This window comes from Pinus tabuliformis, chromosome 7, assembly GCF_031772625.1.
Source record: "Pinus tabuliformis cultivar Carrire ecotype Pingquan chromosome 7, CPIR1, whole genome shotgun sequence".
Lineage (NCBI taxonomy): Eukaryota > Viridiplantae > Streptophyta > Pinopsida > Pinales > Pinaceae > Pinus > Pinus tabuliformis.
Window position 1 is genome coordinate 488,182,802 of NC_142293.1, and position 13,080 is coordinate 488,195,881.

A 13,080-nucleotide genomic window follows, 5' to 3' on the forward strand; every position below is an offset into this window, starting at 1 on the left:
GGTTGCTTCACATAGATCTCCTCTTCCAGATCCCCGTGAAGAAATGTTGTCTTCACATCCATCTGTTCTACCTCAAAATCAAAAGCAGCAACAACAGATAAAAGTAATCTAATAGAAGTTACCTTGGCAACAGGAGAAAAAATATCACCAAAATCAATTCCCGGCACCTGGGAATAACCTTTTGCTACCAACCGAGCTTTGTATTTCTCCACCTTTCCTTCTGCATTTGTTTTTTTTTTGAACACCCATTTGCTGCCAATGGGTTTCCTCCTAGCCGGCAACTCCACCAGATCCCAAGCCTCATTTTTGTGCAAAGATGCCATTCCATCAACCATGGCCTCTTTCCAGAGTTTTCCTCGCTCTGAATCTACTGCTTCCTTCACAGTTCTGGGATCATCATCAATAATAGATAAAGAAAAATTTGAACAAAAAGTAGATGGACTATACCTTTTTGGATACCTTCTTTCTCGAACTAATCTTCTTACACCTGGAGTTTGTGGCTCTTCATCTTTTGATTCCTCCTCTGCTGTAGAGTTTGATTCTTCCTCCTTTAGCTCAAACTATATCTTCTCAGGTTCCTTTGCTTGGAATTCATGTTTAATAACATCTTTCACCTCTCTAAACACCACATCTCGGTTGTACACAACCTTCCTTGTTTCTGGGTTCCAAAGCTGATAACCCTTTAAACCATCCTTATATCCAATAAAGATGCACTTTTTAGATTTACTATCCAACTTGGTTCGTTTCTCCTTTGGAACATGTACATATGCATCACATCCAAATACCCTCAGATGTGAAAGAGAGGGTTTCTTACCAGTCCATACCTCTTGTGGAGTCTTATCCTCCAACACTGATGAAGGTGACCTGTTGAACAGGTAACATGCTGTCTCCACTACCTCTGCCCAGAATTCTTGTCCTAACCCTGCACCACTGAGCATGCTTCTTGTCCTTTCCATCAATGTCTTGTTCATTCTTTCTGCAACTCCATTTTGTTGAGGTGTATATGGAGTAGTCTTCTATCGCGATATCCCACACTTCTTACAGAATTCTTCAAATTCCTTACTGCAAAACTCTCCACCGTTATCTGTCCTCAACACCTTTATCTTCTTCTCTGTCTGGTTTTCCACCAGAGCCTTAAATTCTTTAAACTTGTCAAAGACTTCAGATTTCTTCTTAAGGAAATATATCCATGTATTCCTTGAGAAGTCATCTATAAATGATACATAGTACACAGACTTCCCCAATGATGGAACCTTCATAGGTCCAAACACATCACTATGCACAAGCTCTAATATTTGTTTCGCCCTCTTACCACCAAAGGGGAAACTCACCCGATTCTGCTTCCCATATACACAATTTTCACAGAAATCAAAATATAGAGAGTTATTACTCATACCTTCTACCATACCTTTACCATGAAGTATTCGAAGGCCCTTCTCTCCAATATGTCCAATCCTTTGATGCCACAACATGGTCTTTTCTCCAGAGACCACTAGATTCTCTGCTCCACTTTCAGGAACCACATAACTGATGCACCCATCAACAATACTGCTACCTTGCATCTTGTACAGAGTTCCAGTCCGAACTCCCCGCATCAATACAAGTCCTCCGCGAACCATCTTGCAGGTATCCTTCTTAAACATTGTTTTTACACCTGCATCATCCAGCTTGCTTACAAAAATTATATTTCTGGCTAATGCAGGAATATGCAGAACACCCGGATGTTAGACTAAACAATGCGCAGTGGAAATAAACTAAACAAAAACATACACAGCACATTAACAAATAACAAAACCATAACACACAGGTTTAACGTGGTTCACCCAACCAATCTGGGCTACGTCCACTAGAACAGAGGCAACGACAACCTTATTATTCAAAAGGAGATTACAACAATTCTAATTCTTCACACATACTCTCAACTCACCCTATTTTCTCTACACACTACCACAATCCTCTACGGGATTACATTTCTATATAGCTGGAGCATAAAACTGAATCATAAATTCCCTCACAACAAATACAGGATGTATTAACTCCTGCTCAAAAAATACTGGAGCTAATATAGCAACTAATCCTATTGTTGTCACATACATGAGATTTTTCCCAAATTTAATAAAACAGAAAATCTCAACAATCTCCACCTTGACAACAATTAGCCTGATGCCCTGTTTAGTTATTATTTTTATCTTTTCTGCAAGCCAAGAGAAGCCAGACACCAACGTAGCTTCTCTAACAAAACTGGTTTCATGAACATGTCTGCACAGTTTTCCTTCGTATGCACGTTTTCAAGAGAAACACCCCTTTCAGTGATAACCTGTCTTACAAAATGGTACTCGATAGGTATATTCTTTGATTTACTATGATAGGCCGGATTCTTATCCAAATGAATTGCACTTTGACTATCACAAAATAACTTGATGTTGTCCTGTAACCTACCAAACTCACCAATCAAACCTTTCAACCAAACTGCTTCTTTGCAAGCATGCGAAGCAGCTATGTATTCTGCTTCAGTAGTGGATAAAGCATCAATATTCTATAGCTTTGACATCCAGCTAATAGCTCCACCTGCAAGAGTAAAGACATATCCTGAAGTTGACCTTCTCTTATCCAAATCACCTGCAAAATCGGAATCAACATATCCGCAAACAAATTCACTACTTCTGTTATAAGTGATACAATAATCACTTGTGCATCTCAAATACCGACGCACCCATTTCACTGCTGACCAGTGTTCTTTTCCTGGATTTGCCATATACCTACTGACAACCCCAACTGCATGTGAAATATCTAGTCGAGTACAAACCATCGCATACATTAAACAACCTACTATATTGGCATATGGAATTCGAGACATATATTCCTTTTCTTCATTTGTACTAGGACATAAACTTGAAGAAAGCTTAAAATGGGAAGCTAAAGGGACTGAAACATGCTTCACATTGTTCATAGTAAACCTCAAGAGTATTTTCTCAATATACTTCTGTTGTGATAGCCACAACTTACCATTGCTCCTATCTCTGAAAATCTCCATGCCCAAAATTTGTCTTGCTGCTCCTAGATCTTTCATATCAAATGTCCTAGCCATCTGAGCCTTTAACCTGTTGATCTCTGTTATGCTTTTGCTTGCTAAAAGCATATCGTCAACATACAACACTAAGATAATGAACATGCCATTACTTAATTTCTTAAAGTAAACACAATGATCATATTCACTTCTTATATAATTTTGACTCAACATGAAAGAATCAAATTTCTTGTACCATTGTCGAGGCAACTGCTTCAGACCATACAATGATTTCTTGAGCCTGCAGACAAATTTCTTGTTGCGATCTTGAACAAACCCTTCCGGTTGTTCCATGTAAATTTCCTCATCTAAATCTCCATGTAAAAATGCAGTTTTAACATCTAGTTGTTGTAATTCTAAATCAAGCAAAGCAACTAATGCTAATACAATTCGAATTGAAACAATTTTTACAACTGGTGAAAATATCTCATGAAAATCTATGCCTGCTTTCTGAGAAAAACCTTTCGCGACCAGCCTTGCTTTGTACCTGTCCTTTGAACCATCAACACCCCTTTTCAATTTGTACACCCATTTACATCCCACAGTTTTTCTGTCTTTAGGAAGTTCTACCAGATCCCATGTGTCATTCTTGTGTAATGTCATCATCTCGTCCTTCATAGCTTATTTCCACTTCTCACTTTTAGAACCTTCTATAGCTTCCTGATAGCACAAAGGTTCATCATCGTTAGCGGTTAAAGCAGCTGAAGTAACATAATCATCATACCTTCTAGGAGGGCGTTTAATTATTGTGGACCTCCTTAAAGATGTTTCTGGTACTTCCACAATTTGCTGATTATTATCTGTAGGAACTTCTTCATGATCAGCATCTGAATCATGTTCATGATCTACATCTGAAACTTGTTCATGACCTGCATCTGAAACTTGTTCATGACTTACATCTGAACCATGTTCATCTTGATCATCATCAATATTTGGACTGGTTTCAAATTGAATGTGTTGAAGCTTAGATACATTATCATGTTTCACTTTATCATCTACATCTAAACTTTCAAGTGAGGATTCATTAAATTTAACATCTCTGTTAATGATGATCTTGTGAGTAGTAGGATCCCACAATCTGTATCCCTTAGTCCCATCACCATATCCAACAAAGATATATCTTTTTTATTTAGGATCTAATTTAGAACGCTGATGTTTTGGAACTAGAGCATATGCATCACAACCAAAAACTTTCAGTTTAGAATAATCTCAAGGATGACCTTTCCATACCTCTTGAGGGATTTTGCATCCTATTGCAGTTGATGGTGAACGATTTATCAAATATCAAGCTATAGCAACCGCTTCTGTCCACAATTCCTTCTGCAAATTGGCGTTACTCAGCATACTTCTTGCTCTCTCTAACAGAGTCCTGTTCATGCGTTCAACAACTCCATTTTGCTGAGGAGTATACATAGTGGTTTTATGTCTTTCGATCCCAGCTTCCTTGCAATAATTATCAAATTCCTTTGAAGTAAACTCACCACCATTGTCAGTTTTTAAACATTTAATAGTTCTTCCAATGATGTTTTCAACTAATGCTCTAAACTGTTTGAAAACTGTAAACACATCAGACTTCTTCTTTAACATGTAGACCCACACTTTTCTAGAGAAATCATCAATAAAAGATACAAAATATGACGAACCTCCATATGAGGTTGTAGGAGACGGACCCCAAACATCAGAATGGATATAATCAAGGATTCCCTTACTAGTATGTTTTCCAGTTTGAAACTTCAACTTGATTTATTTCCCAAACAGACAATGTTTGCAGAAATCTAACTTATCAGACTTTAAATTAGGAAGTAACTTACGATCAGATAAAATCTTTAAACCTCTTTCGCTCATATGGCCCAACTTTTGATGCCATAAACGAATAGAATTACTATCATTTTCAAACACTATAGAAACATAATCTGATTATGTTCTTCCTTCTAACTGAAAAATATTTCCAACCTTCTTTGCTTTCATTACTAGTAAAATTCCTTTATAAATTTTCATTACTCCACCTTGAATAAAGGTTTTATATCCATTTGTGTCCAGTACTCCTAATGAAATGAGATTTTTCCTTAGTTCAGGTACATGTCGTACATCAGTTAAAATTTTATTTGTCCCATCAAACATTTTAAGCTGAACAGTTCCAATTCCCACAATGTTGCATGTGACATCATTTCCCATGTAAACTACTCCATCATTGATTGGTTTATAAGTTTTAAACCATTCCCTATGAATACACATGTGATTTGATGCACCAGAATCTAACAGCCAATGTTGATCATGACTAGACAAATCAACTGATAACACTTCATCACTCATACCTGTCTTGGATGCCGAACCTGTATTTGTTGTGTTTGCTTCTTGCTTCGCTGTTGAAGAGTCTTCTTTGGATGCTTGCTGTCTCTTCCAACAGTCCTTCTTCAAATGTACCGATTTGCCACAAAACCAGCACTTTACCTTACTCTTCTTCCCTTTCGATTTTTAACGCGAGTCGTTGTGCTTACTAGAGCGTCTCTCTCTAGAATGACCTCTAGCCATCATTGCTTCTGATGTAGAGGTTTCTGAATTTGACCTCTTCCTTGTTTCTTCGGACAACAAAGCTCCAACAACATCATCAAATTCAAGGGTTTCTGATATACTTAGACTTATAGAAGTAACAAAATGATCCCATGATTCGAGCAACGAGCACAATAAAGTTATAGCTTTATCTTCTGATTCAAATTTTACTTCTATACTTTCTAATTGCACCATGAGAGTATTAAAGACATTCAAATGATCAGTAATAGCTGTACCTTCCTTCATGCGTAGACTGTACAATTGTCGCTTCAGAAGAATCCTTTTGGTCAAGGATTTTGTCATGTATAGCTTTTCAAGCTTTGTCCACAAACCATGAGCAGTTTTCTTTGACACGATGTTAAACAAAACATCATCTGCCAAACACAGTCGAATAATGCTCAGAGCTCTTCCATCCAATTGATTCCATTCATCATCTGTCATGGGGTAAGGCTGTTTGGATCTTCCCAACAGCGCCTTCGCCACGCCTTGTTGCACAAGCAGATCATGCATCTTCACTTTCCAGATTTCGAAGTTATTTTTTCCATTGAACTTCTCGATCTCAAAACGAGCACTTTGAGTTTTTTCCATGTTGTATCAAACAAACAATCTCCAATTCCAAATTAAAAACTGCCTCTGTCGTACCGTGTAATCACAATTTTAAAAGAAAAACAAAAAAATTGCAGGTTTACCAGAGGGAAAAACGGTTGGGCGCTCCTTGACAGCGAAAAACCCGTGCCTAAAACACAATCCACTGCCTGGCGCTCCTTTGACAGCAGATGATCCGCGCGTTGACCGAGGTCCATGGAGACTGCGCGGGAGGCCGAATTAGCCCCTGAGGGGCCCCGGATCAGGAAATGGAGGTGATTTTTGTCGCGCATCGCTGGGCGAACAGGGCCAAAATGGAGAAGCCCGAGCACTCGGACGCATAGGGAGCCGAAAAACCATGGGCAAAAGGCAAAAAGAGCTAAAAGGACAAAGGCGGGACCCGTGCTCTGGAAACGGGCAGTATTGATCGGGGCACCCTCAAACGGTAAGCGGTTTTGGATGGAAGCAGAGTGATCCCACTCAACGATCGACGCATGGCAAGCGGAGGTGAAAGAAAACCGTCATTGATCACGTGCTAACGGTCGAGTAAGTCAAACGCGCGAAATGTGCGTATGCCGTCGGAACTGGAGGCCCCAGATCTAACGATTGAGATCACGCCCAATGGGGGAAGCAGAACTGACAAGGGATTAAGCTGGGATTTAGAGGAATTTGAGGTCCATTTAACCGCCACAGTGGAGGAAGAAATCATTCCACGATGTAACCGAAGAAACGAACCGATGAAGCAGGCTGGCGCCGTTTAGAGGAGGATATGTGGCCACTCCCTGAGCGCTAATGATGACACCGAACAGGGAACTCCAAGCGCAGTTGCAGAAGGTGAATCGACGGAGGTGGCAGAGGAATCGAACAGTCTTGGAATGAATGGCTTCAAAGCCATGAATAGAGACAGAATACACAGTCAGTTAGAGGGAGGAACAGAGAACCCAGAGAGACAGAGAAAGACACCAGAACCCCAAGAGGAGGACGAGAAAATAGAGAGAAAGAAGATAGTGAAGTAAAAACAGAAAGAGACAGAGGGCCAAGCTGACTGAAGGCAGCATCGAGCACCAGAGAGCTTGAGAGATTTAAGCCATCCCATAGAGGATCTGTTCGGACTGAGCACCACATTGGGCTCTCTCCATTATAGACTAGAGGTCACAGAGCTGGTAGGCAAACAGAGTCTGTGCACTCTAGTGGCTTGGGGAATCCAAGAACCACCCTGCCAAGCAAAAATTGCTTCAGGAGAACTCACATTGAGTCCTTGCATTGTAATTCTCTGCTTAAAGACACAATAAAATAAGGCCACCACTGAAAGTTGGACCGGAGATGTAGCCCTCGAGGATAGGGTGAACTCCTTATTAATTTCTTGTGTTCTTGTATTTGCTTACTATATTTCTCTGCTGTCTTTCCATTTAAATGTCTGTGTATTAGCAATCTTATCTATCCGTTACTTAAATAACGTAGACACACACCAGCACATGAGTCTGTAATACCTTTATTCAATAAATCTTTAACTGAGGTCACTCATAGGGTGAATATCAGATCACAAGAGTAAGTTAGTCCATGCCACAAAACACATGAGGAGAATTGAACCCAAATTCTGACATGCTAGCTTGGTCAAAATGTATATCTAATTTTTGAAGGATTAAACTACAAGATCCACTTATCTAATATCAAATTTTTTATGTGATACTCATCTTCAGAGAAAAATAAAACATAACCACAAATGCATCAAAACATGAAATACTAGTAGATACCCTAAAAATGGAAACCGATTATGCTCTAACTGCTAATTAAGAGTATCCACATGCATGTGTTTCCAATAAAAAGTTTCCACTAGTTCCTTATAAAGATCCCTTAGGATATCTTCGAGCATTATGTATTTTCAAACCAACATTGAAGCTTTCATTGGCCATGTCCTAATGCCTCTTTTATTCCTAGTAGAAGAGGATACTTGAAGTAGGACCCTAATGAAAATTTCCTCCCCACCTCTTCTCTATTTTGATGGAAGTTGATGGGGAAACACGATCATTAGGCACGGAGCAAAAGACGTCAAAGTCTAAGATAATTCCATTATAAAATTTGGAAGCGTTAGGTTTTGGGGAATATGATCCCTTAATCCACCATTCATCAGTCAAAGAGGAAAACATTGAGGATCAATTGAAGCTTCGAAAATAAACCTAGGTGGTCTCGCAAGATATTCTAGATTAGCTCAAGACATAAGAAAACATTGTTTGCAATGAAATTCAAGCTAAGGTTTAAATGCACGAATATGACAAGGGATGCATTTTTAATCCAAAATTTCCCTCTCCATTTTTAGATGTGTTAATAGATGGCCACCAGTAGAATGAATTTGATAGCAAATACTTGAAATGTGTACATAAGAGAAAACAAGCCAATGTAGGAAACCTTCACATCCTTGAACCTTGATGTAACCTCATCCATGATTTAGATAAGAGAAATACCTTAGGTTTATGTTAGAGTAAACCCTATGAGCACAAGAAAACCTTGATGTTTTAAATCCATTTTCCCCTGGTTCTCTAACCTCATATTCAACATCAAAAATTTGTGTGAATATATATATATATATATATATATATATATATATATATATATATATATATATATATATATATATATATATATATATATATATATATATATATATTCACACGAGAACCTTGTGCCTTAAAAATATAAGAAACTATTAGGTGTAATCCACTTCAAGGGGGAAACCTCCTTTTACAATTACTACAATTTACAAGACAAGGTCTGATGATCCTAAGACTAGGTCTCCTTCATGTATGTGTGTGTGTGTGTGACAAATGCTACAACTATAATAAAATGAGACCAAGAAAGGCTCTAGTTGACCTCCTAATATAACAATTAAACTAATAATGAATGATTATTAGGGCTTTAATATATTGCACAAGGGTCATAACATAGGTAACCTTCTTATAATAAAAAAATTCCCTCAAAGCTTGTAGTTTAGGGTTTTTCTTCATGAATTGCTCATTTTCCCAGCTGGCTCCCATTGGAGGCATGTTTTTTTAATTATTAAGTACTCCATAATGGTTTTATTTTAAAGAGATATAGAATGTTAATCCAAAAAGGACATTAGGCTATCATGGCCTGTCTTGACTTTAAAGTGTATCCCAATTTGATGTTGTCACCATTTTTTATTGTATGTAGAATTGCTTCCATTTTTTAAGTATATTGATTTCACCAAAACTTTTGCTTTGAATTGTTTGCCTTCAAAAATTATATAACATGTAATATTTTCATGTAAATAAAATAATAATAAAAAAATAAATTGTCAATTTATTTTTTAATAAAATATTTTATTAAATTTATTTATAAGTAAATAAGTAACACTAAAAAAAAACAAGCTTTTATATTTTATATGTATAATTTCCTTTTTATTTTCACATATAAACTTTTGAAAATCACTATTTATTTTTCATATTATAAGATATTAAATAGTTTTTTTTTATCAAATTTCAAACCATTTATTATAATTAAAAACACATTTTTCTTTTTTTTTAATTAATGAGAAATACATTTTTATTTTATTTTAAAGTTTATTTATTATAATTAAAAACACATTTTTCTTTTTTTTTAATTAATGAGAAATACATTTTTATTTTATTTTAAAGTTTATTATGATTGATTTTAATTGAAATCCTATTATTATAATTATATGATTATTATTTTTTTAATTTATATAATTTATTTATTTTTTATCTCTATTTATATTAAATATAATTTTATATATTAAAATAAATATTAAAATAATATAATATTTTAAAATAATTTATTAACTATTTATTATTAGATCACATCATGGCAATTGGAATTTTTAAAAGAAATTTAAAAACTAAACCATAAAAACAATAATTTAATAAAAAGTAAATACAATTTGAAAAAAAAAAACACTAAAAATGACCTCCACCATTAATATTTTATAATTAAAAAATATAAAAAGTAAATTCCTTTATTTAAATAATAATAAATAAAACGTATAAAAGTACACATAAAATAGGTGATTCACGTAGCTCTTCAAAATTATAATTATATTTTATTATGAGTTCACGTGATCTTAGAGGTTAAGTGAATTTGAAGAGAAGTGACTCGTTTTTCTTCATGGGTAAGTAGACATTTAAAATGGAAAAAAGAGCATTGTCCATTGTGAACTAGATATTCATTATAAATAAAAAATATATATATATTTTTAAAGCTGGCCCTTCAATTTATCAATTCACGTGATATTAGAGGTTAAGTGAATTTGAAGAGAAGAGACATGTTTTTCTGGAGGGTGAGTAGACATTTAAAAAGAAGAAATAGCACTTGTATGAAGGAGCTTCTCCACTGTGAATTGGATATTGATCTCTTTGGGTGAGCAAAAATTAGAAAATAACTCTCCTACTTTTTGGGTGAGTAAAAATGGTAGAAAATAACACTTTTATAGGGGTTTATAGGGGTTTGTCCAGAGTGAATTGGATATTAATTTTGTTAGGTTAAGGTTATTAGAAATTTTGCGCGTAAAAATATAAATAAGTTTGAAAAGAAATTTATATGATAGTTAATTTTTTATTTTTATTAATATGTTAAATAATTTTATCGATAATAATTAATATTTATAAAAATTATTTTAGTTTTGATTATTTAAAAGATGGGGAAGGTTGATTCTTTATTTTGAAATTCAGATTTAATTTGGATGTACCTAAAGCATTGTAAGAGAAAGTTCTTTTCATCTTTAGTCAATTTAGTGTTGTAAAGATGACAAATTCTTTCATCCCATGACATTTTAGGAATTGTCCAATACCCCTTTTCACTATGGAAATCAAAAGAGATTGTTCTTATTTTAGCAATGAGAATTTTCTTCTTTATGCTAATCAAAATAGATGAATACTTTTGATCCTCTAAATTAGGGTTGATCAAGTGCTTATACTATCTTAATTTTCTTTTATTTTCTAACTCTTTATTCAACCACAATTTCTCCTTAATTTTAGATGTAATAATATTGTTTATACTATCCTTATTCTATAAAATAACTTCTTCCTTTATTCCCTAATGATTCAGCCAAGACTTGGCATCTTTATGTCACCCCTACTTAAGCCATAGGTGGTGGTTTTGAATGGATTTAGAAGCACTCTTAGAAGGCCTCTTGTTTGTGATTTTGTTTATCTTGTTATTATACTTCATGTACCTAACCATAGTAATGCTCTTAGTGGGTGAATAACTTGCTTCTATGCTTAGGATAGAATAAGATGTAATTGCCTTTAATTTGTATATTATAAGTTATAAAAAAATTCTGGATTTTCTCTATCCTTCTCCACAATTCTTTAGAGACATTGCAACCATAGAATTCACATTCATATAAGAGAGTAGAAATGGCAAGAATTTTAAATATGAGTTTCTTCTTAAGAATACATGCATGTTCCTAAAAGTGTACATGTGTGTTCCTAAGAATATGTGAAAACTCTGGACCTATGTGGACTTAGCATCTTAGTTGGTGCTTGTTAGATAGTTTGTGGCTTATAGCTCCTTAATTCCTAGAAAGGTGTGTTCTCCTAAAAATGTATGCATGCTCTTAAAAATGAACATACATTCATGTGGTTACATGTTCCTAATGAACTTATATCAACTTGTAAAGCCATCATTACCATATAACCACCCTACATATAATATAATTTATACAAAAATAATAAATTGATTTTAATATAAAAAATTATTATAAAATTATACTACAATGTTTTATACATAATATCATAATTTAAGATCATTTTTGTTCTTATCAATTTTCTTTTATGCCCAAAGTTTGAAAAAAAAAACGTATTTATATTCAATGGTGTTGCCATAGCAATTTATGATAATTCTTAATTTTATAATTATATTTAAGAAAAATAACATATTTACATTCCCTAATATCATTAAAAATATTAAATATACATATTTAATTTAAGATATTAAACATACATATTTATTTTTTCATTATAATTTTAATAACACATTTCAAAATTAATTAAAATAATCTTCGCTTGTCTGATGAATCATTTCACTTTTATTGATACCTCAATACGTTCCACATTATCTCAAAAAGTTTGACAAATCACTTGGCTAAAGATCATTCAATTTTATTGATGTAATAGATTTAACATCGCAATCTTTCAAATTAACTTGCACGTGCTTAAAATCATGTGGCTTAAAATAATTGATTTTGAATTAATGATTTGATACTCCACTATGATTTTTAATTCATTGGTGAGATGATTTGATTGCTAGCAGGGACGTAACAAAGGATAACGAGGTGTTATGATAAAATCCCAACAATGTGGGTATAAAAGAGTGTCATTATACCGTAAGAGAGTAAACCTAATTTGGCAAAATCAATGCCAAATTATGATGTACTAGAAATCAATGCCTTTCATTTATTATTAAAAATAAAATAAAAAATGGAGAAGCGCGTATTGTGAAACTTCGTGCGAAAAGATCGATTGAAATTTATGGATAATAGGATATGTTTATTTTCATGACTTCGAGATATTTGGAGAATGTTTTTGTTAGTGCAGGTAATGTTTTTCTTAATAGTGGGTTAATAGTGGGTTAAGGTTAGAGTTAGTTTGGGATTTTGTTGAGATAATATTTTAATCTTTATATTTATATTTAGAATTAGGTGATCTAAAATGAATTATATAAATATGTTGTAATTGAGTATAAATATGTATAATAAGAAATATTATTAGTGTGTAATTTGTATATTATTGGCTCTTTAAATTTCTAAATTGATATTAGAGTTGTTTAAACCCCGATTCACTGTGATCATGCCAATTCTATAATTTTAAATCTTTGTACATAGATTTGTAGTAGAGTATGTGAGA